Here is a 27,839-nt window from a genome sequence, read left to right on the forward strand (position 1 = left end):
GAGAGAAATCACCCTCAAATTTGTAACCCAATTTCTTTCGAGTAAGGAAATACCTCATATGCATATGTAAATTGTTCGGCGGGCGCAGTAGAGGGCTCAGAAGGGAAGGAGCGACAATGGGATTTTGGAGAGTGAGTTTTTCTGAAAGGGTTTTTGGGGGGGCATGTCCCATTTAGGAAGCCCCTATGGTGCCAGAACAGTGGACCCCCCCACATGTGACCCCATTTTGGAAACTGCACCCCTCATGGAATTTAATAAGGGGTGCAGTGAGCATTTACACCCCACTGGCGTTTGACAGATATTTGAAACAGTGGACTGTGCAAATGAAAAATTTTATTTTTCATTTTCACAGACCACTGTTCCAAAAATCTGTCATACGTCAGTGGGGTGTAAATTCTCACTGCACCCCTTATTACATTCCGTGAGGGGTGTAGTTTCCAAAATGGGGTCACATATGGATATTTATTGTTTTGCGTTTGTCAGAACTGCTGTAACAATCAGCCACCCCTGTGCAAATCACCTCAAATGTACATGGTGCACTCTCCCTTCTGGGCCTTGTTGTGCGCCCCCAGAGCACTTTGCGCCCACATATGGGGTATCTCCGTAGTCGGGAGAAATTGCGTTACAAATTTAGAGGGTCTTTTTTCCCTTTTACCTCTTGTGAAAATGAAAAGTATAGGGCAACATCAGCATGTCAGTGTAAAATATTTATTTTTTTACACTAACATGCTGGTGTAGACCCCAACTTCACCTTTTCATAAGGGGTTAAAGAACAAAAAGCCCCCCAAAATTTGTAAGGCAATTTTTCCCGAGTATGGCGATACCCCATATGTGTCCCAAAACTGTTGCCCTGAAATACGACAGGGCTCCAAAGTGAGAGAGCGCCATGCGCATTTGAGGACTAAATTAGGGATTTGCATAGGGGTGGACATAGGGGTATTCTATGCCAATGATTCCCAAACAGGGTGCCTCCAGCTGTTGCAAAACTCCCAGCATGCCTGGACAGTCAATGGCTGTCTGGCAATACTGGGAGTTGTTATTTTGCAACAGCTGGAGGCTCCGTTTTGGAAACAGTAGCGTACCAGATGTTATTCATTTTTTGGGGGGAGGGGGGCTGTGTAGGGGTATGTGTATATGTAGTGTTTTTTACATTTTATTTTAGGTTAGTGTAGTTTAGTGTAGTGTTATTAGGGTACAGTCACATGGGCAGACGTTCACAGCAAGTTTGCCGCTGGCAGTTTGAGCTTCAGCGCAAAATTTGCGCCATCTCAAACTTGCAGCACTCACTGTAAACCTCCGCCCATGTGAGTGTACCCTGTACATTCACATTGGGGGCAGGGGGCAAACATCCAGCTGTTGAAAACTCCGAGCATGCCCTTTGGCTGTCCGTGCATGCTGGGAGTTGTAGTTTTGCAACAGCTGGAGGCACACTGGTTTGGAAACACTAAGTTAAGTAATAAACTTTCAAGTGTTTTGCAACCAAACTTGGTGTTTCCAAACCAGTGTGCCTCCAGCTGTTGCAAAACTACAACTCCCAGCATGCATGGTCTGTCAGTGCATGCTGGGAGTTATAGTTTTGCAACAATTGCAACAGCTAGAGGCACTGAGGTAGGAAACGGACAATGTTTCCCAACTAGTGTGCCTCCAGTTGTTGCAAAACTACAACTCCAAGCATGCCCAGACTGCCCAGGCGTGCTGGAAGTTGTAGTTCGGCAATATCTGAAGGATCAGATGTTGCCGAACTACAACTTCCAGCATGCTTGGGCAGTCTGGGCATGCTGGGAGTTGTAGTTTTGCAACATCTGGAGGTCCACAGTTTGGAGACCACTGTATAATGGTCTCCAATCTGTGCTTTTCCAGATGTTAGAGAACTATAACTCCCAGCATGCCTGGACAGACTGAGCATGCTGAGATTTGTAGTTTTGCAACATCTGGAAGAGCACAGATTAGAGACCATTATACAGTGGTCTCCAAACTGTGGACCTCCAGATGTTGCAAAACTACAACTCCCAGCATGCCCAGAAAGCCAAAGGCTGTCTGGGCATGCTGGGAGTTGCAGTTTTGAAACTCCTAGAGGCAGCAGTGAGATCGCTTTACGGCAATCTCACTGCTGCCAATGAAGATGCCGCCCTGCTGCCGGATACTCACCGCTGGGACGCCGCTCGCGCCGGGACCGCCTGGAGGACGTCGCTCGCGTCGGGACCGCTCGGGACACCGCATGGCCGGGTAAGTGACGCCGGGGGACGGGTCAGGGACACTTAGCAGAGCGGTGTGTGTCCCGATCCCCGTGAACGGGACTCACACACCGCGCTGCTAAATATTCTGATAGCGAAACGCTGCTATCAGCTAGTCAGATTTGACTAGCTGATAGCAGCGATCGCTGGGGGGGGGGGGATGAAACCCCCCTTGGTCGCATGGTAAGATGGCTGGCTATAAGTGATAGCCACCATCTTACCGGGCGCTGCGGGATGCCGCGAGTAGCGGCAAAAATGTTCATGACGTACCTGTATGTCATGGGTCGGGAACACCTTGCCACTCATGACGTACAGGTATGTCATAGGTCGGGAAGGGGTTAAAGGGGTTTTCCAGGCAAAACCTATTTTTATATATATCAACTGGCTCCAGAAAGTTAAACAGATTTGTAAATTACTTCTATTAAAAAATCTAAATTCATCAGGCACAGGCAGATGTCGCAGCAGAGTAGGGGCGTGTGGCAGGCGAAGTCGCAGTGAGAGGTCTGAGCTCCCGGTGTCAGCTAGCAGTCGTGTCTCGACCAGCAACCCAGCAGCCGTGAATGATCAGTTCACTCGGTCATCCACTTCATCCCAAGTGACATCGGACACCCCCTGTCAACAGTCGGTGGGTTCCTCAGACTCAACACTCAGTTGGCATGGCTCTCGTGCTGCTGCTGCCACCTCATGGCTCTGTCATTGTGCTTTTCTATGGTCTCCTCATGCTAATGCTACCACCTCCAGGCTCTATCATTGTGCCACCATATGGTCTCCTCTTGCTGATGCTGCCACCTCCAGGCTTTCTCATTGTGCTACTCTATGGTCTCCTCATGCTAATGCTACCACCTACACACTATGTCATTGAGCCACCATATGGTCTCCTCATGCTGATGCTGCCACCTCCAAGCTCCATAATTGTGCAGCTCTATGGTCTCCTCATGCTGATGCTGCCACCTCGAGGCTCTCTCATTGTGCCGCTCTATGGTATCCTCATGCTGATGCTTCCACCTCTCATTGTGCCGCCATATGGTCTCCTCATTTTGATGTTGCCACCTCCAGGCTCTCCAATTGTGCTGCTCTATGGTCTCTTCATGCTGATGCTGTCACCTATAGGCTCTCTAATTGTGATGCTCTATGGTCTCCTCATGCTGATGCTACCACCTCCAGGCTCTCTCATTGTGCTGCCATGGATACTGCAAAACATAATTAAAGTGCTGGTCCCCAGTTTCAGAAATTCCTCTGCATTAGGGTCACTTTCAGGACTCCTGATGCTGCTGCCACCTCCAGGCTGTCTCATTCAAACACTATAAAGTATCCTCATGCTTCAGCCAACTCAAGGCTGTGCAATTCAGCCACTATATGGTCTCCTCATGCTGCGCAACCTCCAGGCTCATTGTGCCGCTCTGAGGCAGTGATTCTAAAAGCGATGCTTGTAATCTGCATGTCATACTGAATAACAGTATTATTTCACTACTCCAGCACACTCCATATGCGTGTTAGAACATAGCAAAGTGTTCTACACCCCTATTGAGGCTCTCTGTAGGCCAGAAGTAGCCGTTTTTATATAGATTCGCCGCAAATAAATTTGACTCGAAACTAATTTTTCAAAAGTTCGCACATCTCTACTCTTAACTATTGATCTGAGTGTGCCAATAAAAAATGCAAATATTTTAGAAAATACAAGTAATTCATACATTTTTACTAAAGGTATTGTATTATTTTATACCCCATAGATACAACCATAACACAGCATATGTATCTCAGTACACCAATTAACTGCTCCAAAAATAGCAATGCATTCAAATGGTTTATAGAGTATTGGAAAGGGAAATTCATGCCAAGATTACTCACTAAATAGGAAAACACTGGATAAAACTGACATGGAAAAGGATTTAGGAGTTGACAGTAAATTTAACTGTAGCGACCAGTGTCAGGCAGCTGCTGCCAAGGCAAATTAAATCATGAGGTTCATCAAAAGGGGCATATATGCAAAGAAGAAGAACTCTAATTCTACCTTTTTTACATGTCACTAGTAAGGCTGCACATATCAGCTTGTGTACAGCTTTGGTTATACGTACACAAGAAATACAGTAGAGATTGTGTAGGTTCAAAGGTGGGCAATGTAAATAATAATTATAATTAATTTATTCTTAAAACAAGGTGCAACGTTTCGGCTGTGGTAGCCTTTATCGGCTGTGGTTGCCTTTAGCAAGGTTACCACAGCCGAAACGTTGCACCTTGTTTTGGGAATAAAGAATACCAGCTTTTATTGATCCAAGATCTACTTGTGCGGTGATTTCTGGACTTCTTGTATTAATATCCCTGGCTGGCTGCTTGGGTAGTCACATGCACAGAAGTCGGTCCCCGATGCGGTCTCGTCATACAGTGTAATAAATGGAATGGGTGGACTACAATAACCAGAAAGATTACCACAATTAAAGTATTTAAGTTTAGAATAAAGAGAAGTGAAGAGATGAATAAGTATGTGAAAGGTCAATACAGAGATCCCTTCCATAATCAATTTATGGTAAGGACTTTATGTAAAAATATTGGGAACCAACATAGAAGGACAATCTTTCCTGTAAGAGTGTTGTCGAAAAGTTCGGCACTATGTTTAAAAACAAAAAAACAAACAGGAACATAAAGGAAATCTGCAGCCACAGACACTTACCCATTATCCGTAGGATATGGGATAAGAGTCTGATCACGGGGGGTCCAAATGCTGGAACCCCCAGCGATCTACTGTATGCCCACTTCATGTATCTCAATGAGAGAGGCGGAGATGCAGCGGGAGGTCAACGACATGCGCATTAGCCGCGGTAATGCAGGGTCCCTGTATGGAAGACCGCAAGGGTGGGCTAGCGGTTGGACCCCCTCAATCAAACACTTATCTCCTATCCTGTGGATAGGGGATAAGTGTCTATGGCTGCAGTACTCCTTTAATAAATAAATCACTGTGTAGTCCCACACATAACTGTAAGGTCTCTCCATAAGAAGGATACATGCATAGCTCTTTATCCATATGATACGTTAATATTAAACCAGGCATGACACTAAATAGAATGGAGATATCCTACTAGGCAGCATTCACAAAGCACAAGAGATAGGGATGTACATTTATTTTGTAAAGCTGATTTTATGAAGAGATAATACTAGCACAGAGTGCACATTGAGCCTGGGGCTTCTAAAAGATAATAGAAACACAGATACATAAATACTAACTGACAGCAGATTTGGACCATCTGGTTCGTCTAATCAAACTAATTTCCTATATAATGTAATGACAGAAACCTTGCCTCATTTCATGCCGTATTCCACCTTTTAGCCACAATGTATTGTGACATGGAGCTTTTTAGTACAAACAGCGTAACTATTAATCTCACTCATTTCTTTCAGTGGATATGATGTCAGTAATGCTAGGAAATCAGCCTGGATACCAAGGTTTTTTTATGTCTTTTTTTTTTTTTTTATTCCCAATAGATTGTCCAGTATCAGCACAATAATAGCGACAAGTCCTGTTTCAGCGATGTAAAAAGTGTAAAAGAGAGTTTCAGCACAAAATGTAGACAGTGACAAAATATTTTATTGAAATGAAGACAAAAAATTTTTAAATTATTAAATACATTTTATACAGCAAGAGACAATCGGCACAGCTCTATCCAGGTTTTCAGTGTGTGGCTATGAATATCAGCAGACATCAGGTCATCTCTATTATTGTACTATGTAGTTAAAGTGTAGATTTACTTTACAAAAAGGATATTTAATATTCTATATGTAAATGTTTAATAAACATAAAATTATAGAAATAAATAGCTTTAAAATTTTGTCTACTGCAGTATCATATATTAGTAATCATGTATCACTCCAGTCAACATTATAATTAAAAAAAAGTAATAATATGTTTTATTGTGTACTGCAGTCCAAAACATAAGAATTACTGTATCCGTAAATAAAATGAAATCCCTGCACTCACCATCAACAGGACTTCAATCTTCTTTATCCATATCACAACATAAACACCAGTAAGTGCAGGACAGGCGCAAACAAACAGTTTTAGGGGGATGTTCTTCTGGGCGACGGTGCCGTTTCGCACTGTACGATTTGTGGATGACTTGTTTGTGGTTTTTGATGGCTCGGAGGAGGAGTTCTCCCATTTTGTGGGCTATCTAAATAAGGAAAACACTGTTTACATGCATTTTACATCTCGGTGTATTTTTGGTCACTTCATATACCATTAAAAAATATATTAAAATGGTACTGATAAGAACTACAGATCATGGCACAAATAATTAGCCCACATATAGCCACGTATGTGGAAAAATAAAAAAGTTATAGGGATGAAAAGATGACAATTTTAAGCATTTCAATTTTGGTGCATGTAGTTTTCAGTAAAACAAAATAAAACCTACATAAATTGGTTATCCTTGTAACCGTATGGAGCTGCAGAACAAAGATAAGGTGTCATTTTTACCGAAAAGTGCACTGCGTAGAAATTGAAGCCCCCTTAACCCCTTAAGGACACATGACGTTCTCATACGTCTCCATTTCCGAGTCCTTAAGGACACATGACGTATGAGAACGTCATGTGTTTTACCGTCCCCCCGCAACCATCTGGAGCGGAGCCGGTCCCCGATGCCTGCTGAAATCGTTCAGCAGGCATCGGGGCATATCGCCCAAGGGGGTCATTATGACCCCCCATGTCGGCGATGGCCGCAGATCGCTGGACAATTCAGTCCAGCGATCTGCGGCGGATTCCGGGTCAATCGGGTCTCCAGTGACCCGGTGACCCGGAATTATTGGCTGATCGGGGCCGTCAGAGACGGCCCCGAACAGCCAGAGCCAGCAGGGGTGAGGTGGCACTGGTGCCACCTCACGATCGCCCTGATTCGTCGGCCGGATTACCGGCCGACCAATCAGGGCGCCTGCTGCGGGTGTCACTCCCGCAACCCGCTCCGCCCCTCTTCCGGAGGACGTGAGCGGGTGCGGGACGTGCACCCCGGGTGCTGGGGACCCCGATCCCCGGCGCCCCTGTTGGGATCGGGGCCCCAGGAGCAGCGGCGGCGGCGGCGGAGACGACGAGGGACTGACCTGGTGCAGCGAGGATCGTTGGAGGTGAGTGACAGCCTCCTGCTGTTGCTTAGCAACAGCTCCCAGGATGCAAAAAGGGCATGCTGGGAGCTGTAGTTATGCAACAGCAGGAGGCAGACCACCACAACTCCCAGCATGCCCTTATGGGCATGCTGGGACTTGTAGTTTTGCAACAGCTGGAGGCACATTCTTTCTATGGAAAAGTGTACCTTCAGCTGTTGTGTAACTACAACTTCCAGCTTGCACAATCAGCTAAAGTGCATGCTGGGAGTTGTAGTGGTGCATCTGGTGGTTGCATACCTACAACTCCCAGCATGCCCGTTGGCTGTCGGTGACTGCTGAGAGTTGTAGTTTTGCAACAGCTGAAGGCACACTGAGTTAAGTAGCAAACCAGTGTGTCTCCAGCTGTTGCATAACTACAATCCCCAGCATCCCCAGCCAAAGTAGTATGCCTCCAGCTGTTGCATAACTACAACACCCAGCATGCCCTTCTGCTGTCCGTACATGCTGGGGGTTGTAGCTTTTGCAACAGCTGAAGGCACACTGGTTGCAAAACACTGAGTTTGTTACCAAACTCGGTGTTTCACAACCAGTGTGCCTCCAGCTGTTGCAAAACTACAACTCCCAGCATGCACTGATAGACCGTACATGCTGGGAGTTGTAGTTTTGCAACAGCTGGATGTCCCCCCCCAATGTGAACGTACAGGGTACACTCACATGGGCGGAGGATTACAGTAAGTATCCGGCTGCAAGTTTGAGGTGTGGCAAAATTTCTGCCGCAGCTCAAACTGCCAGCGAGAAACTACTGTGAAACCCCCGCCCGTGTGAATGTACCCTAAAAACACTACACTACACTAACACACAATAAAATAAAAAGTAAAAAACACTACATATACACATACCCCTACACAGCCCCCCTCCCCTCCCCAATAAAAATGAAAAACATGTGGTACGCCACTGTTTCCAAAACGGAGCCTCCAGCGGTTGCAAAACTACAACTCCCAGCATGCACTGATAGACCGTACATGCTGGGAGTTGTAGTTTTGCAACAGCTGGATTTCCCCCCCCCCCCCCAATGTGAACGTACAGGGTACACTCACATGGGCGGAGGATTACAGTAAGTATCCGGCTGCAAGTTTGAGCTGCGTCAAATTTTCTGCCGTAGCTCAAACTGCCAGCGAGAAACTACTGTGAACCCCCGCCCGTGTGACTGTACCCTAAAAACACTACACTACACTTACACAAAATAAAATAAAAAGTAAAAAACACTACATATACACATACCCCTATACAACCCCCCTCCCCAATAAAAATGAAAAACGTCTGGTTTCCAAAACGGAGCCTCCAGCTGTTGCAAAACAACTACTCCCAGTATTGCCAGATAGCCGTTGACTGTCCAGGCATGCTGGGAGTTTTACAACAGCTGGAGGCACCCTGTTCGAGAATCACTGGCGTAGAATACCCCTATGTCCACCCCTATGCAAGTCCCTAATTTAGGCCTCAAATGCGCATGGCGCTCTCACTTTGGAGCCCTGTCGTATTTCAAGGCAACAGTTTAGGGCCACATATGGGGTATCGCCGTACTCGGGAGAAATTGGGCTTCAAATTTTGGGGGTATTTTCTGCTATTACCCTTTTAAAAAATGTAAAATTTTGGGGAAAACAAGCATTTTAGGTAAAAAAAATATATATTTTTTTACATATGCAAAAGTCGTGAAACACCTGTAGGGTATTAAGGTTCAAATTACCCCTTGTTACGTTCCCCGAGGGGTCTTGTTTCCAAAATGGTATGCCATGTGGTTTTTTTTTGCTGTTCTGGCACCATAGGGGCTTCCTAAATGCGGCATGCCCCCAGAGCAAAATTTGCTTTCAAAAAGCCAAATGTGACTCCTTCTCTTCTGAGACCTGTAGTGCACCAGCAGAGCACTTTTCACCCCCATGCGAGGTGTTTTCTGTATCGGGAGAAACTGGGCTTCAAATTTTGGGGGGTATTTTCTGCTATTACCCGTTTTAAAAATGTAAAATTTTTGGGAAACCAAGCATTTTAGGTAAAAAAAATATATATTTTTTTTACATATGCAAAAGTTGTGAATCACCTGTAGGGTATTAAGGTTCACTTTACCCCTTGTTACGTTCCCTGAGGGGTCTAGTTTCCAAAATGGTATGCCATGTGTTTTTTTTTGCTGTCCTGGCACCATAGGGGCTTCCTAAATGCGGCATGCCCCCCAAAAACCATTTGTCGCTCCTTCCCTTCTGAGCCCTCTACTGCGCCCGCCGAACAATTAACATAGACATATGAGGTATATGCTTACTCGAGAGAAATTGGGTTTCAAATTCAAGTAAAAATTTTCTCCTTTTTATCCCTTGCAAAAATTCAAAAATTGGGTCTACAAGAACATGTGAGTGTAAAAAATGAAGATTTTGAATTTTCTCCTTCACTTTGCTGCTATTCCTGTGAAACACCTAAAGGGTTAATACACTTACTGAATGTTTTTTTGAATACTTTAGGGGTGTAGTTTTTATAATGGGGTCTTTTATGGGGTATTTCTAATATGAAGACCCTTCAAATCCACTTAAAAACTGAACTGGTCCCTGAAAAATAGTGAGTTTGAAAATTTTGTGAAAAATTTCAAAATTGCTACTGAACTTTGAAGCCCTATGGTGTCTTCCAAAAGTAAAAACTCATAAATTTTATGATGCAAACATAAAGTAGACATATTGTATATGTGAACCCCCAAAAATAATATATTTTGAATATCCATTTTCCTTACAAGCAGAGAGCTTCAAAGTTAGAAAAATGCTAAATTTTCATTTTTTTCATCAAATTTTGGGATTTTTCACCAAGAAAGGATGCAAGTTACCATAAAATTTTACCACTAAGTTAAAGTAGAATATGTCACGAAAAAACAATCTCGGAATCAGAATGATAACTAAAAGCATTCCAGAGTTATTAATGTTTAAAGTGACAGTGGTCAGAATTGCAAAAAACGCTCCGGTCCTTAAGGTATAAAATGGCCTGGTCCTTAAGGGGTTAAGTTCCAAAATGTGTTTTTTTTCAACCCACAAATATATATATTTTTTATCTTGCTGTAGATTTTGTTATGAAATAATTGATGTCATTAAAAAATACAATTGGTGACGCAATTAGATGCAAAATTGAAAGGGGAGGATGAAAAAACAAAAGTTCAAAAGCAAAAATTGGCCTGGTCCTTGACCCCTTAACGACACAGGATGTAAATGTATGTCCTGGTGCCCTGGGACTTAACGCAACAGGACGTACATTTACGTCCTGTTCATGACCGCGAGCACAGGAGTGGTGATTGTGTCATGCGCGGCAGGTCCTGGCTGCTATCAGCAGCCAGGGACCTGCCGGCAATGGCGGACATCAGCAATCCCGCTGATGTGCGCCATTAACCCCTCAGATGCCGTGATCAATACAGATCACGGCATCTGCGGCAGTGCGGTCAGAAAAATGGATGATCAGATCGATCATCCATAATGGTGGACGGAGGTCCTCTCACCTGCCTCCGTCTGTCTCCAGGGGTCTTCTGCTCTTGTCTGAGATCGAGTAGACCAGAGAAGATAGCCGATGGCACTGATCATTGCTATGCCCTATGTATGGCACTCAATGGTATTAGCAATCAAGTGATTGCTATAAATAGTCCCCTATGGGGTCTATTAAAGTATTTAAAAAAAAAAAAGTTTCATAAAAGTAAAAAAAATTTGAAAAATCCCCTCCCCCAATAAAAATGTAAATCATCCCTTTTGCCCCATTTTACCCCCAGAAAGTGTAAAAAAATTTATAAAAATATTTGGTACCGCCGCATGCGACATATTTGGTATTGCCGCATGCAGATCGCATGCGTAAATGTCCGAACTATCAAAATGTAATGTTGTTGATCCTGTACAATGAACGGTGTAAACGTAAAAAGAAAAAGTCCAAAATTGCTGCTTTTTTGTCACATAATATTCCAAAAAAAAAATAATTCTTAAAAGTTTCACATATGCAAATGTGGCATCAATTAAAAGCACAGATCCCGGTGCAAAAAAAGAGCCCTCATACCGCCACTTATACGGAAAAATGAAAAACGTATAGCTCATCAAAAAGATTTTAACCCCTTAAGGACGCAGCCCTTTTTCACCTTAAGGACTGAGCCCTTTTTCGCAATTCTGACCACCGTCGCTTTACGAATTAATACCGCAAAAAACGCTTTTACCAAATATTCTGATTCTGAGATTATTTTTTCGTGACATATTCTACTTTATTTTGGTGGTAAATTTTCGCCGTTACTTGCATCCTTTTTTGGTGAAAAATCCCCAAATGTCATGAAAATTTTGAAAATTTTGCATTTTTCTAACTTTGAAGCTCTCTGCTTGTAAGGAAAATTGATATTCCCAATACATTTTATTTTTATTCACAAATACAATATGTCCACTTTATGTTGGCATCATAAAATGGACATATTTTTGCTTTTTGAAAAAATTAGAGGGCTTCAAATTAGAGCAGCAATTTTCAAAAATGTTATAACAGTGGTCTCCAAACTGTGACCCTCCAGATGTTGCAAAACTACAACTCCCAGCATGCCCAGACAGCCTTTGGCTGTCTGGGCATGCTGGGAGTTGCAGTTTTGCTTTCCTAGTGGTTGCCACAGTAAAGATCACTTGACTTTCACTTTCAATTCCCCCCCCCCCCCACCGTAGTTTCCCTACCTGAGCCAGGATCCAGCAGTCTCCAGCGAAGATCGTGGGGTCCCCAGGCATATTCTCCTCCAGGTACCGGCCTCCATCTTCTGTCCATGTTCCCCTAGACATCCAGGGGTGGGCAGAACGGGGGTTGCCATGGCAACCCACTGTCCTGCTCTGCCATTGGTCAGAATCAGTTCTGACCAATGGCAGGGGATAGGAGGAGATCGCAGCACTGCGACCTCACTCCTAGCCCTCACGATGATCGGGCTGTCCCTGACAGTTCCGATCATCGCTATTTTCCGGGTGATCGGGTCACCAGAGACCCGATCAGCCCGGAATAGCAGAAAATCGCATGTCTAAATTGACATGCAATTTTCTGCGATCGCCGACATGAGGGGGGTCTCAGGACCCCCCTGGGGGATGTATAGGCTAGCGGCGGGGACCGGAATTCCCACGTCCTTAAGGACTCGGGATGCAGGGCGTATGCATACACCCGGCGTCCTGAACAGGTTAAACACACTAATTTTTTTTAAAGCAGTACAATAATAGGAAAGTATGTAATCATGGCTCTCATTTTAATCATATTGACTCACAGAATAAGGAAAACATGTAATTTTTACTGTAAAGTGTACAGCGTGAAAATTAAACCTTCCAAAATTCGTTAATTTTATTTATTTTTTTATTCCCTACACAAACAATATTTTTTGGGTTGCGCCATGCATTTTATGGTAAAATGAGGGATTTCATTACAATGGACAGCTGGTCGCACAAAAAACAAGCCCTAATACGACTCTGTGGATGGAAGTATAAGTTATGGAGTTATGATAGAATTATGATTTTTAGAAGGTGAGGAGGAAAAAACGAAATTGCTAAAATAAAATTGGCTGCATCCTTAAGGCCAAAATGGGCTGTGTCCTTAAGGGTTTAAAGGGTTACTCCGCCCTGAAACATCTTAAAAGATGTCTAATCGAGGTGGTCCCACCGCTGGGGACCCCCGCGATATCCACTGCAGCACCCCAGTCATCCGGTGCAGGAAGCAAACTGTGCTCCGTGCCTGATGACTGGCGACTACAGCCGCCACGCCCTCTCCAAATTTATGTTTATGGGAGTAAGCATGATGGCTACTTACTATCCGTTATGCCCCTTCCCATAGACATGAATGGAGGGGGCGTTTTGAGACATCACAAAGACAGAAGCTCCAAGCTTCCGTGTTCCAGATGCCACCACTGCCGGCCCAGAGATCATGGGGGTCCCCTGCGGAGGGACCCCTGTGATCAGACATCTTATCCCCTATCCTTTGGATGGGGTATAAGATGTTTTACAGCGGAGTACCCCTTTAAGGGGCTAATAGAGCAGAAACCAAAAGAGAACTACTATTGTGGTTCCTGTTCTTTTTGTCCTATGAATGCCAAATGTAAAGAAATATGACTTGCAGCATATAGGGTTAAGATTAATCACATGTTTACTGACTATGCATTTATCTATAGTTGCAATTGTTTCTATGTTGGGGAAGATGAAGCACCCTCTGTTCCACAGGATCCATATGCTGAGCCTCTAGATTCAGCATATGAATAAAATGCATCAAGGTTAGACAAATGGCTTTCGGTTTGCTGTGGAATGTGCCCAGAATGGACAGGCATGAGATATTATTAAGGAAATAAGGTGGATTTTAAGAGTGGAAGCAGGTCTAAATGAATGTACTTAATAAATGTTTCATTGTAAATCCAATTGCGCAACATTGTTTTTAGATATGTTTTTATAACACTGACTTTTTGTTGTTTGGTTACCTTGACAATGGAGGGTCAAGGGTTATTTAAAATGTGTCTTCAGTGTAGTGACGTGGGCCAGTCAAAGCGCTTGTACAGTGCGAAACAGCACCGTCGCCCAGAAGAACATCCCCCTATTAAAGTGAGCACCCTATTAAAGTGAGCCGCAGTGCCAAGGTCTCCTTTATTTGAAAGTATACTACTAACTGTGAAGTCGGGTCATCCCTCCTTAACAGCATTCTAGCACTGTAAGGCTGGGTTCACACACGTCGTCCGGACTAGGTGAACTCAGCCTAGATCTCGACACAACTGATGCCATAACTGATTAAAACATGCATCATTTGTATGGCATCAGGTGTCCATTGTTTCTAGACACCAGACAAGGGAAGACAGCAAGCTGCGTTCTCCTGTCCGGTGCCATCCAACGTGTTCAACCATCCGGTGTCAAAATTAAGATGCTGGATGTTTGTGAACTGTCCACTTCAAATGAATGGGATCAGTTCTAGCATCAGTTTCACACCTGAAAACCTGACATATGTGGACCCAGCCTCAGCTGGACATAATTTTATAAAACCTGCCTCATTCACATCATGTTCGAGCCTTGGACTTACACATATTGAGTAGAACTCCAGTGGCATATGTTGTCTATTGACTGCCATACAAAAAAAAAGTATACCACACAAGATTCCTCTGCATCAACTATACACTTCAATACAGAAACCAAAAGGTATGCCAACATACACCCCCTGACAGATGCCAAAATGGTATCCACAGCTTTCCCCTGCATGGATGCCAAATTTAACTCCTAAAGGATATATGTCGTACATTTATATTGATGTTGCCTGGCCATTAGCGCACAGGGACATACATATACACCTCATGGGACAGTAAGTCTATAAAGCGAGCACAGGAGCTGCGCTTACTTCATAGAGGGTGAGTAACGACTGATATTACCAGCCACCACTCACAATAAATCACCCAAATCCCCAATCACGGTGACCTCATAACCGTCAGAAACCTATTTTACCTGGTGGCCAGTAGTGTTGAGCACGAATATTTGTAATGCAAACTTTTATTGCAAATATCAGCACATCGCGATTTCGCGAATATTTAGCATAGTGCTATATATTCGTAATGACAAATATTCGTATTTTTTATTTTTTTTTCACATGCAAATTTTTATGCAAATTTTCCATGCAAATTTTTGTATGAAAAATAAAAGGGAACGAACATGGCGAATACGCGAATTTCGCAAACATAGGATGAATAATCGTCAATATATTCGCAAAATATCGCAAATTTGAATATGGCCCCTGCAGCTCATCACTAGTGGCCAGTAACGGGGCCCGATCATTTTTTCTGATGAAACAGTGGTGGACTAGTAATAGTTGTAGCCAGGCCTTGTGATGCCAATTCATGTGCTTATGAAGATCTGTAGTTTCTAAACTTCGACTCTCACTATGGCTTACTTCTTACTTTCTGTTTGCTAAGATAGCACTGTAGCATGTTTTCCATCATGCCATGTACAGTGGGGGGAAAAAGTATTTAGTCAGCCACCAATTGTGCAAGTTCTCCCACATAAAAAGATGAGAGAGGCCTGTAATTTTCATCATAGGTATACCTCAACTATGAGAAACATAATGAGTAAAAAAAATCCATAAAATCATATTGTCTGATTTTTAACCCCTTCCCGCTATATGACATATGCATACATCATGAACAGGCTCCCGCGATAGAACGCTGGGTCAGACGCTGACCCCGCGTCATATCGCGTCGGTCCCTGCGCCCATCAACGGCCGAGACCCATGGCTAATACCGGACATCACCGATGGCGGTGATGCCCGGAATTAACGCTTCAGACGCGGCGATCAAAGTTGATCACCGCGTCTAAAGTGAAAGTAAAAGTTGGCGGTTAACTCAGTGGAGCTGTTCGGGACCGCCACAATGAAATTGCGGTGTCCCGAACAGCTTGCATGACAGCTGGAGGATCCCTACCTGCATCCTCGCTGTCCGATCGCCGAATGACTGCTCCGTGCCTGAGATCCAGGCAGGAGCAGTCGAGTGGTGATAACACTTATCAATGCCCGGCTATTGCCAGGCAGTGATGAGAGTATAAGATCAGTGTGTGCACTGTTATAGCCCCTTATGGGAGCTAAGTGAAAATAAAGTGGTAATAAAGATCATTTAACCCCTTCCATAATAAAAGTCAGAATCACCCCCCTTTTCCCATAAAAAAAAAACTGTGTAAATAAAAATAAACATCGCCGCGTGCGTAAATGTCCGAACTATAAAAATATATCGTTAATTAAACCGCACGGTCTATGGCGTACATGTAAAAAAAATTGCGTATTTTTGGTCACTTTTCATACCATAAAAAGGGAATAAAAAGCGATAAAAAAGTCCAATCAAAACAAAAATGATACCGATAAAAACGTCAGATCACGGCGCTAAAAATCGCCCTCATACCGCCCTGTACGCGGAAAAATAAAAAAGTGATAGGGGTCAGGAGAGGACATTTTTAAACGTAGACATTTTCCTGCATGTAGTTATGATTTTTTTTTCCAGAAGTAATACAAAATCAAACCTATATAATCTTCAGAGAAAAGAAATGAGATGCACTCACCCAAGCCTATATCATTCGGCAAACTTTATTCTTTGTACATAAAAGGCACAGCGGGTAGATACGGGAGGAGCAGCCTCGCAGCGACAGAACTGTTTCTTGCGCTCCAAGCGCACTTCCTCAGGCTGCCAATCAAGCCTATATAAGTAGGGTATAATTATAACTGTATGGGCCTACAGAATAAAGATAAGGTGTCAATTTACCGAAAAATGCACTGCGTAGAAACGGAAGCCCCCAAAAGTTACAAAATGGCATTTTTATTTTTATTTTGTCGCACAAAGATTATTTTTTCCATTTCGCCGCGGATTTTTGGGTAAAATGACCAATGTCACAGCCAAGTAGAATTGGTGGCGTAAAAAATAAGCCATAATGTGGATTTTTAGGTGCAAAATTAAAAGTGTTATGATTTTTAGAAGGGGATGAGGAAAAATGAAAATGCAAAAATGGAAAATACCCAGCGTATTTAAAGAATTTATTGGCAAATTATGGTGGAAATAAGTATTTTGTCAATAATAGACGTTCATCTCAATACTTTGTTAGACACCATTTGTTGGCAATGACAGAGGTTCACAAGCTTTTCACACACTGTTACTGGTATTTTGGCCCATTAATCCATGCAGATCTCCTCTAGAGCAGTGATGTTTTGGGGCTGTCGCGGGGCAACACGATTTGAGATCTGGAGACAGGCTAGGCCAAACTAGAACCTTGAAATGCTTCTTACAAAGCCACTCCTTCATTGCTCGGGCAGTGTGTTTGGGATCATTGTCATGCTGAAAGATCCAGCCACGTTTCATCTTCAATGCCCTTGCTGTTGGAAGGAGGTTTTCACTCAAAATCTCACAAAACATGGCCCCAAATCTTGATGTTTCCACCCCCATGCTTTACACAAGGTATGGTGTTCTTTGGATTCAACTCAGCATGCTTTCTCCTCCAAACACGACTAGTTGAGTTTTTACCAAAAAGTTCTACTTTGGTTTCATCTGATCATATGACATTTTCCCAATACTCTTCTGGATTATCCAAATGCTCTCTAGCAAACTTCAGACGGGTGCAGACATGTACTGGCTTAAGCAGGGGGACACGTCTGGCACTGCATGATTTGAGTCCCTGGCGGCATAGTGTGTTACTGATAGTAGCCAGCTCTCTGCAGTTCATTCAATAGGTCCCCCTCGTGTGGTTCTGGGATTTTTGCTCACCGTTCCTGTGATCATTTTGAAACCACAGGGTGAGATCTTGTGTGTAGCCACAGATCGAGAGAGATAATCAGTGGTCTTGTATGTCTTCCTTTTTCTAATAATTGCTCCCACAGTTGATTTCTTCACACCAAGCTGCTTGCCTATTTTATCAGTCTTTAAGCCCCACCCCTATGCTGTCATCTGAATGACCTGGGAGTTGCATGCAACAATGATTGGTTAACCTGCAATCGTATGATTTTGTTGCGAGCTGAAAAGTATTGTGGGCTACCGTGACATCATCTCAGTGTTCACTCAGTGTTATTTTGGTATTATGTATGTGATTCTGCAGATTCTATTCTACCAACACAGGGTGTCTACGACTTTCTGATACTCTAGATAAAGTTATAATTATAGATACATACAAATTAGATTGCCCATTTTAGCATGGCTTCACTTTTTCCCATGAAGAGAAAATAAAACTTGAAAGGCTTTTATCAGAGCTATTCTAAGTCACTGTGTGAAAGGAGCCTAAAATAAATTTCAATGTTTCTAACAAGGTACCATTTCCTGTTATTGCTATGACACTATCAACTGATATTATTAGACTTACCACATGGGTTTATAAAAGAGCAAAAAGATAATCTTGTAGACTTTGGACAACTGTTCTTTAATAGAAGCAAATAAAGTGAGAAATGGCAGTGTATCTACTTATATTGCCGTTGCGTAGCCATGTGTTATATACGGTCATCAACTGAGCCTTAGACATTACATAGTCTAATGTCTCTTTGTTATCCGGGTTATGTATAAGGCAAGTATGCTAGTTAACCACCATATTTGTATTGAAATGGAACACTGCAGGCATACAATGTATTTTACTATTTCACAGTGTTGTACCTTTCTTACTTCCTGGGTACCAGACCTTGACAATTTCTCCAACCACAAGCTGGAGTAGATTTCTGACATTACATTTTTTTTTTACTTTTGCCCTAAGCTATGTAAAATCTGCTGAACCTTAGGAAGACAAGCCCTCTTCTACTAAATCCAGACCAGTTTTTTTTCGTTTTGTTCTTTACGTTCAATTAGCGCCTTAAAGGGGTATTCCGCCCCTAGACATCTTATCCCCATCCAAAGGATAGGGGATAAGATGTTAGATCGCCGGGGTCCCGCTGCTGCAGCACCCCGCTATCATTACTGCGCAGAGCGAGATCGCTCTGCATGTAATGACGGGCAATGCAGGGGCCGGAGCATCGTTACATCACGGCTCCGCCCCTCATGACGTCACGGCCCGCCCCCGTCAATACAAGTCTATGGGAAGGGGGCATGGCGGTCGTCACGCCCCCTACCATAGACTTGCATTAAGGGGACGGGCCGTGATGTCATGAGGGGCGGAGCCATGACATCACGCTGCTCCGGCCCCTGTATCGCCCGTCATTACGCACAAAGCCAACTCGCTCTGTGCAGTAATGACAGCGGGGTGCTGCAGCAGCGATCCCCGGGGTCCCCTGCAGCGGGACCACAGCGGTCTAACATCTTATCCCCTATCCTTTGGATAGGGGATAAGATGCCAGGGGCGGAATACCCCTTTAAGGGACAAAATGCGACATGTACAAAAATTTAGAGAGACTACATTCACTTCAAAGACTTTTTTTTAGATTGGCAATAAAGGGGCTTGACTAGACTGATTTTGCTACTTAAAAAATAATAAGTCCATGATACCTGGTGATAATTTTATTCCCAAATATTCTACTTTAGAGACTTGCAAACCGCAGTCAGTAGACCAGTGTTGATAAATTTCCTTTAAAGGAGTACTCCAGTGAAAATGTACTTATGCCCTATCCACAAGATAGGGGATAAGTAGCTGATCGCGGGGGGTCCAATGGCTGGGCCCCCCTGCGATCTCAAGGACAGGACTCTGTCGCTCTCAGTGAGGAGCGCATGTCATCTACCAGTAGACGGTACGCGCTCCATTCATTTCTATGGGAGCACGGATGATACCAGAGAGCTGTACTCTGGTCTTTTCAGCGCTCTCTTAGAAATGAATGGTGCGCTTGCCGACCACAGCATGTGCTCCTCACTGAGCGCTGGGTCCCATCCCGATGATCGCGGGGGCCCCGGCTGTCAGAACCCCCGCGATCAGCTACTTATCCTCTATCCTGAGGATAGGGGATAAGTAAATTTTCAACAGAGATCTCCTTTAACCCCTTGACTAAATGTATGACCTGGTGAGGTGGTACTTAATGCACCAGGACGTACATTTATGTCCTATACATAACCGCGAGCATCGGAGCGATGCTCGGGACATCAGCGGCAGATCCCAGCTGCTGATAGTAGCCAGTGACCCGCCGGTAATGCCCGACATCCACGATCGCTTGGATGTCCACCATTAACCCCACAGATGCCGTGATCAATACAGATCAGTGCATCTGCGGCAGTGCGGTGAATAAAAAAGGATGATCGGATCACCCGCAGTAAAATAAAAGTAAAAAATTTTGAAAAATCCCATCCCCAATGAAAATATAAATTGTCTGTTTTTGCCCATTTTACCCCCAAAAAGTGTAACATGTTCTTTTTAATAAACATTTTTTGGTATTGCTGGGTGCGTAAATATCCGAACTATTAAAATATAATGTTAATTATCCGGTACCGTGAACATAAAAAAAATCCAAAATTGCTGCTTTTTTATAACATTTTATTCCAAATAAAATTGATAAAAAATGTATGAAAAGTTTTATATATGCAAATGTAGTACCAAAAATGACAGATCACGGCGCAAAAAATGATCCTCATACCGCCACTTATACAGAAAAATTAAAAAGTTACAGCAAAATAGAGGGATTTTAAATGCACAAATTTGGTTAAAAAGTTTGCGCCATTTTTTTAGGCAGTATAATAATAGAAAAGAATGCAATCATGGGTATCATTTTAATTGTAATGACCCACAGAATAAATAAAACTGTTCTATTTTACCGTAAAATTTGCAGCATAAAAACGAAACCTTCCAAATTTTGCTAAATTGCAGTTTTCTTAACAATCTCCACACACAAATAGTATTTTTTGGGTTGCGCCATACATTTTATGGTAAAGTGAGTGATGTCATTATAAAGGACAACTGGTCTTGCAAAAAACAAGCCCTCATACTTGTCTGTGGATAAAAATATAAAAGAGTTATGATTTTTAGAAGGCAAGGAGGAAAAAACGAAAATGAAAAATTAAAATTGTCCTTAACCCCTTAAGGACGCAGGGTTTTTCCGTTTTTGCATTTTCATTTTTTCCTCATCACCTTCTAAAAATCATAACGCTTTCAATTTTGCACATAAAATTCCATATGATGGCTTATTATTTGTGCCACCAATTCTACTTTGCAGTGACATTAGTCATTTAACCTAAAAAATCAAGGCGAAATGGAAAATAAATTAATTGTGCGACAAAACTGAAGAAAAAATGTCATTTTGTAACTTATGGGGGCTTCCGTTTCTACGCAGTGCATTTTTCAGTAAACATAACACCTTATCTTTATTCTGTAGGTCCATACAGTTAAAATGATACCCTACTTATATAGGTTGGATATTGTCATACTTCGGAAAAAAATCATAACTACATGCAGGAAAATGTATATGTTAAAAATTCTCATCTTCTAACCCTTATAACTTTTTTATTTTTCCGTGTACGGGCAGTTATGAGGACAAATTTTTTGCAATGTGTTGTGATGTTTTTATCGGCACCATTTTTGTATTGATCTTTTATAAATTTTTTATAAATTTTTTCATGATATAAAAAATGACCAAAAATACGCTATTTTGGACTTTGGAATTTTTTTGCGCGTACGCCATTGACCGTGAGACTTAATTAACAATATATTTTTATAGTTCGGACATTTCCACACGCAGCGATACCACATATGTTTATTTTTATTTTTATTTACACAGGTTTTTTTTATGGGAAAAGGGGGTAATTCAAACTTTTATTATGGAAGGGGGTAAATGACCTTTTTTAACTTTTTTTCACTTTTTTTTTTTGCAGTGCTATAGCTCTCCTAGGGACCTATAACACTACACACACTGATCTTTTACCCTGATCCCTGCAAAGCTATAGCTTTTGCATGGATCAGCGAGATAGGGGCTCGATTGCTCAAGCCTGTAGCTCAGGCTTGGAGCAATCAAACCCAGATCCTACGTGACGGAGCAAGGTAAGGGGGTCTCCGCTCGCGTCCTGGCTGATCAGGACATCACGATTTTATCGTGATGTCCCAATTAGCCCGACTGAGCTGCCGGGAAGCGTTTACTTTCACTTTCAGACGTGGCGGTCAACTTTGATCGCTACGTCAGAACGGTTAATAGCGCGCGGCACAATGATCGGTGCCGCGGGCTGTTAGCCCAGGGACCGACCAGGTGTGATGTGGTGTCACTGTTTAACCCCGTTTTAAACACTGGGACTGGGCGTAGGGCATACAGGTACGCCCTATGTCCTTAAGAGGTTAAGGCCCAAATGGGCTGAGTCCTTAAGGGATTAATATGTCTAAAATAACAATTCAGATATTTGTGTATTTTTAGACATATCATTTTTTTTAAATATTCCAAGCGCTTGTTTTGAGCTCTAGCAAAGTAAAATTACATTGTATTTCTTGACAGCTGCATTCTTCGATGTTTATAATTTAAAAGTACCTGCCACCTAATAAGCTTTTTTAAACTAACTCAGGCTATGTTCCCTAACTACTCCTAACACTCCTCCCAACCTTAAAAAAATTTCAGAGCTTTAAAAAGCTCTGTATCTTACCGTTCTTCTTACTCACATAGTGCAATCTCCCACCAGGAGAAAGTGTGCGTTTCGCAGCAGGCATGACATCACTGAAGCCTGCTTTGGGACCACTTCCGCCCACACATTGTTGCAGTGCTGTGATGAATAGAAGACCTCAAGCTCTGTGCAGCTTTCAGTGAGGCTCTTTGCAGCTTTCAGTGAGGCTCTTTGCAGCTTTCAGTGAGGCTCTGTGCAGCTGTCAATCAAGCTCAGTGCAGAGAAGCACTTCCTGAATTTGGTCTCCTGCCAGGCCGGGAGGAGATCAAACTCACAGTATTAATTGTGGCAGTGAACAGAACAGTGCCACCTAGTAGCCGTTTTTTCTGTTACATTTTAAACATCTTTATGTTGATAATTTTAAAAGCTAGTGAATGGGAAAGTGTCTGCTAATTACACAGGGGATACTATATTAAAAGTTTTATTTGGTGACAGGTACTATTTAAATCTAGTAGACAAAAGCTGTCTGCTAATTCTATGTCTACACTAACAACTGTGAAGTGTAATACATTTCTTGCCATATCCTTTGTTTTCATTATAGATAACTGAATGCAACATTTTTATGTTTTCTCTATGAGGTTGTTTCTTTTTTTTCTTCTCTTTTTAGTGTAATGTCTTTAGCATGGTCTTTTAATGCTTTAGCTACCAATATTATGTCTGATCTTTCTCAAGTTAAGACTGATTGCTCATGGATACAGTACCCATTGACAAAAGTTGCACTCTATACTAATAACTAAGCAATCTTTTTCTAATTTCATACAACACGTTTAGAGGGAATCTGTCAGAATTTTTATTACACCGGTGGGAAAAAAAATGGTTTTAAATCAACTAGCTCCAGAAAGTTAAAAAGATTTGTAAATTACTTCTATTTAAAAATCTTACCCCTTCCAGTACTTATCAGCTGCTGTATACTACAGATATACTACAGAGACATTTGTGAAGTTCTTTCCAGTCTGACAACAGTGCTCTCTGCTGACACCTCTGTCTGTGTCAGGAATTGTCCACAGCAGGAGAGGTTGTGGGGATATGTTTCTAATCTGGACACTTCCTGAGATAGACAGAGGTGTCAGCAGAGAGCACTGTTGTCAGACTGGAAAGAACTTCACAATTTTCTCTGTAGTATATATGTAGTGTACAGCAGCTTTTAAGTACTTGAAGGCTTCAGATTTTTATATAGAAGTAATATACAAATCTGGTTAATTTTCTGGTACCGGTTGATTTGAAAACATTTGTTTTCCACTTGTTTCCACGGAAGTTCCCCTTTAAACCAGCAACAGTACCTGACCATTGGGTTTGAGTGGTGCCAAAAAGTGTTCTAAAATGCCAAAAAGAGGTTTCCTATGATGATAACAAAATAACTGTATTTCCCATTCACAGCATATGCTTGTTTGAATTCAAATGGAGAAAACAGACATGGTCGCACATCCACAACATGCACAATGATCTTAGGCTTCTCAGCAACATATATTAAACTAACAGGTCATTAGTTTACTTTATGATCATGAAGTGCAAGCCTGCTAGCCACGTCATGGCCACCTGTAAGTAGCGGGTCCCTAATGTCCCTAGCATAAAATGGCATAGCACTGAGTGGCGATCACCACCACTGCAACACCAGTGCCCACAGGGGGAACCACCCACTGGCACAGCAGCCCCAATGCAACTTAAACCAGTCCCAGGGCCGCACCTCCCCACACACATGGCACCGAGGCAGCAATGGATGCCGCACAGCATCACACCAGTGTGAACAGGTGTAAAAGCTCACCACGTGCTCCCAATCAGAGAATGGGAGACTGCCAGGAGGAAAGGGGCCCTATGCAGCTTCCTGCCAAATATATATTGGTCCCTATGGGAGCTATAACACTGTAAAAAAAAGTTAATAAAGGTAATTTAACCCCTTCCCTAATAAAAGTTTGAATCAACCCCCTTTTCCCATAAAAAAAACTGTGTAAATAAAAAGAAACATATGTGGTATTGCCGTGTGCGTAAATATCCGAACTATAAAAATATATCATTAATTAAACCGCACGATCAATGGCACAAAAAAATTCCAAAGTCCAAAATAGCGTATTTTTGGTCACTTTTTATATCATGAAAAAAATGAGTAAAAAGTGATCAAAATGTCCAATCAATACAAAAATGGTACTGATAAAAACTTCAGAACACAGTGCAAAAATTTGCCCTCATATCGCCCCATACGCAGAAAAATAAAAAGTTATAGGGGTCAGAACATGAGAATTTTTTACATATAAATTTTCCTGCATATAGTTATGATTTTTTCAGAAGTACGACAATATCAAACCTACATAAGTAGGGTATCATTTTAAAAGTATGGACCTGCAGATAAGGTGCTATTTCTATCAAAAAATTGATAGAAATTTTGCGTAGAAACAAAAGCCCCCTACAAAATGAAATTTTTTCTTCAATTTTGTCGCACAGTGATTTTTTTTTCCATTTTGCCGTGGATTTTTTTGTAAAATGACTAATGTCACTGCAAAGTAGAATTAGTGGCACAAAAAATAAGCCATCATATGGAATTTTATGTGCAAAATTGAAAGTGTTATGATTTTTAGGTGATGAGGAAAAAATGAAAATGCAAAAACGGAAAAATGCTGAGTCCTTAATGCGTTAAAATTGCCCAATTTTGACCACCTCCGACGTTCTTATTTTTCCGTATTCAGGGATGTGTGGGATAATTTTTTGCGCCATGATCTGTAGTTTGTTTTGGTACCACATTTGCGTATATACAAACATTTGCATATATTTCTGATCGCTTTTTATTAAATTATTTTGCACTTTGATGTGAAAAAAGCAGACATTTTTTACTTTAAATTTTTTTAATATTTACGCCGTTCACCTTACGGGATCATTTATATTATATATTTATAGTTTGGACATTTACGCATGTGGCGATATTAAATATGTTTATTACTTACAGGTTTTTTTTTTACACTTTTTTGTATTAATATGGGGGTTTGTATTAATTAAGGGGTGATTTAAAACTTTATTGGGGGAGGGGCTTTTTAAAAAAAAATCACTTTTTTTAAAGCTTTTCTTTACTTTTATTTTACACTTTTTTAGTCCCCTTAGGGGACTATTTATAGCAATCATTAGATTGCTAATACTGTTCAGTGCTATACATAGGGCATAGCACTGATCAGTATTATGGGCGATCTATTGCTCTGGTCTGCTGAAAGGCAGATCAGTGCAGAAGACGCTGAGAGATGGATGGAGGCAGGTGAGGGGACCTCCTTCCGCCATCTTTGCTGATCTGATCCCCGCGGCAGTGCCACGGGCGATCAGATCAGCCATTATAAGTGCTGCACTGCCACAGATGCCGTGATCGGTAGTGATCACGGCATCTGAGGGGTTGATGGCAGACATCAGCGCAATCGCTGATGTCCGCCATCATAGGCGGGTCCGTGGCTGCTGACAGCTGCCGGAACCCGCCAGGTATGAAGCAAGTGCATCTCCTGTGCTTGCGTCACAGCCTTGCCGTAAATGTTCGGCGCTGTGCTCTAAGTGACACTATGCAGTTTTTTCCTCAAATTTTAAATTTTTACAAGGGGTAATAGGAGAACATGTCCCCCAAAATAATAGGAGAACATGTCCCCGCCATTTTGGAAACTACACCTCTCACAGAATTTGAGAAGAGGTGCATTGAGGATTTACACCCCACTGGTGTTTGACAGGTCTTTGGAACAGTGGGCTGTGAAAATTAAATTTTTCATATTCACAGACCACTGTTGCAAAGATCTGTCAGACACCTGTGTGGTGTAAATGTTCATTGTACCCCTTATTACATTACATGAGGGGTGTAGTTTCCAAAATGGGGTCACATGTGGGGGGGTCCATTGTTCTGGCACCATGGGGGCTTTGTAAACACATGTGGCCTTCAATTCGGGACAAATTTTCTCTTCTGACCATTTTAGTTCGCCACAGAGCACTTTACATACACATATGGGGTATTATCTTACTCAGAAGAAATGGGGTTACAAATTTTGGGAGGAATTTTTACCTATTTTCCCTTGTGAAAATGAAAAATTTTGGGTAACACCAGTTGTTTTCCCATTGAACTGTGGGGTGTTAAGGCTCACTATACCCCTTGTTATGTTCCGTGAGGGGTGTAGTTTCCAAACACGTGTGTATTTATTTTTTTGTGTTTATGTCAGAGCCGCTGTAAAATCAGCCACCCCTGTGGAAATCACCAATTTAGTCCTCAAATGTACATGGTGCACTCTCACTCCTGAGCCTGGTTGTGCACCCGTAGAGCATTTTACGCCTACATATGGGGTATTTCCATATTCAGGAGAAATTGCATTACAAATTTTGGGGGTCTTTTTTTTCCTTTTACCTCTTGTGAAAATAAAAAGTATAGGGCAACACAAGCATGTTAGTGTAAATTTTTTTATTTTTTTACACTAACAGGCTGGTGTAGACCCCAACTTTTCCTTTTCATAAGGGGTAAAAGGAGAAAAAGCCCCCAAAATTTGAAACTAAATTGATCCCGAGTACGGAAATACCCCATGTGTGGCCCTAAACTGTTTTCCTAAAATACACCAGGGCTCCGAAGTGAGAGAGCACCATGCACATTTGAGGACTGAATTAGGGAGTGCATAGGGGTGGAGATAGGGGAATTTTACGCCAGTGATTCCCAAACAGGGTGCCTCCAGCTGTTGCTAAACTCCCAGCATGCCTGGACAGTCAGTGGCTGTCCGGAAATGCTGGGAGTTGTTGTTTTGCAGCTGGATGCTCCGTTTTGGAAACACTGCCATACAATACCTTTTTTATTTTTATTGTGAGGGAGAGTGTAAGGGGGTGTATAAGTAATGTTTTACCCTTTATTATGTGTTAGTGTAGTGTAGTGTTTTTAGGGTACATTCACACGGGCGGTGGTTTACAGTGAGTTTCCTGCTAGGAGTTTGAGCTTCCGCCGCAGCTCAAATTTGAAGCAGGAAACTCACTGTAAACCCGCCCGTGTGGGGGCAAACCTCAAGCTGTTGCAAAACTGCAACTCCCAACATGCACTGACAGACCGTGCATGCTGGGAGTTGCACTTTTGCCACAGCTGGAGGCACACTGGTTGGAAAACCTTCAGTTAAGTTATGTTATCTAACTCAGTATTTTCATACCAGTGTGCCTCCAGCTGTTGCAAAACTACAACTCCCAGCATGTACTGATCGCCGAAGGGCATGCTGGGAGATGTAGCTATTCAACAGCTGGAGGTACGCAACTACAACTCCCAGCCTGGCGAGACAGCTGTTTGCTGTTCTTGCATGCTGGGAGTTGTAGTTTTGCAAGATCTAGAGGGTCACAGTTTGGAGATCACTGTACAGTGATCTCGAAAGTGTAGCCCTCCAGCTGTTGCAAAAGTACAAATCCCAGCATGAGCAAACAGCTGTCTGGGCATGCTGAGAGTTGTAGTTTTGCAACATCTGGAGGCCTACAGTTAAGAGACCACTATATAGTGGTCTCCAAACTGTAGC

The sequence above is a fragment of the Hyla sarda genome, chromosome 1 (assembly GCF_029499605.1).
Source record: "Hyla sarda isolate aHylSar1 chromosome 1, aHylSar1.hap1, whole genome shotgun sequence".
In the NCBI taxonomy this organism is placed as follows: Eukaryota; Metazoa; Chordata; class Amphibia; order Anura; family Hylidae; genus Hyla; species Hyla sarda.